Source organism: Odontomachus brunneus, unplaced genomic scaffold (genome assembly GCF_010583005.1).
Source record: "Odontomachus brunneus isolate Ranch 3 - 2012 unplaced genomic scaffold, Obru_v1 Obru_scaffold_012, whole genome shotgun sequence".
Classification (NCBI taxonomy): domain Eukaryota; kingdom Metazoa; phylum Arthropoda; class Insecta; order Hymenoptera; family Formicidae; genus Odontomachus; species Odontomachus brunneus.
The window spans coordinates 1,446,709-1,447,576 of NW_022639462.1; positions in this window are offsets into that span (position 1 = coordinate 1,446,709).

The window sequence follows — 868 nt, forward strand, 5'->3', positions numbered from 1 at the left end:
GTGTATATGATAAATAAATAAATTTATTGTGTTAAATTTAATATAAGACAGTATTCGAAGTACAATTCGAATAATCCGATGTCGTCGACACCTTAGAAGTTGACAGTCAATGCTAGATGTCGGTTTAATGAATTTATGTGGATATTCTCTAACCTAAGGCGACTGATATTATCTTGTCAAATTGAGAAAAAATGGAAGTGAAATATTTTGTAAGCAGAAAAAGTATCAAGATATGTACTTTTCATAGTTAATTTATATATGTCACTAATTATTAGGTGGTAAACTTAGTTCCTGCGGCTCACAGTTAGACGACATTAGTTGTAATTTATTTTGACATCTGAAACTGGCTGCATTTTAGAGGTTAGACATTTGTCAATAAAATTCAGTGTGAAAAGATTCATTTAAGCGAGCAGCACTATTTTTTCTTTTGATTAAATATGGAACGTGATAAGTTGTTTTTTCGACATGTGCTGCTTCATTACTTTGACTTGAAAAAAACTGCAGCTGCAGCTCATAAATTGCTTTTTGAAGCTTATGGCAATTATGCTCCATCGGAAAGAACATGCCAAGTATGGTTTCAGCGATTTAAGAGTGGTGATTTTGATGTCAATGATAAAGAACGCTCAGGCCAACCGAAAAAGTTTGAAGACACCGATTTGCAGGCATTATTGGACGAAAACTCTACTCAAACGCTCCAAGAATTGTCTGCAGCATTAAATGTTACTCCGATGGCTGTTTCCAAACGTCTACATGCAATGGGAAAAATTCAAAAGGAGGGAAAATGGGTACCACACGAATTAACCGCAAATGCCATTGCGAATCGCTTAAACATCTCTATTTCTCTGCTCGCCAGGCAGAAAAAGAAGAG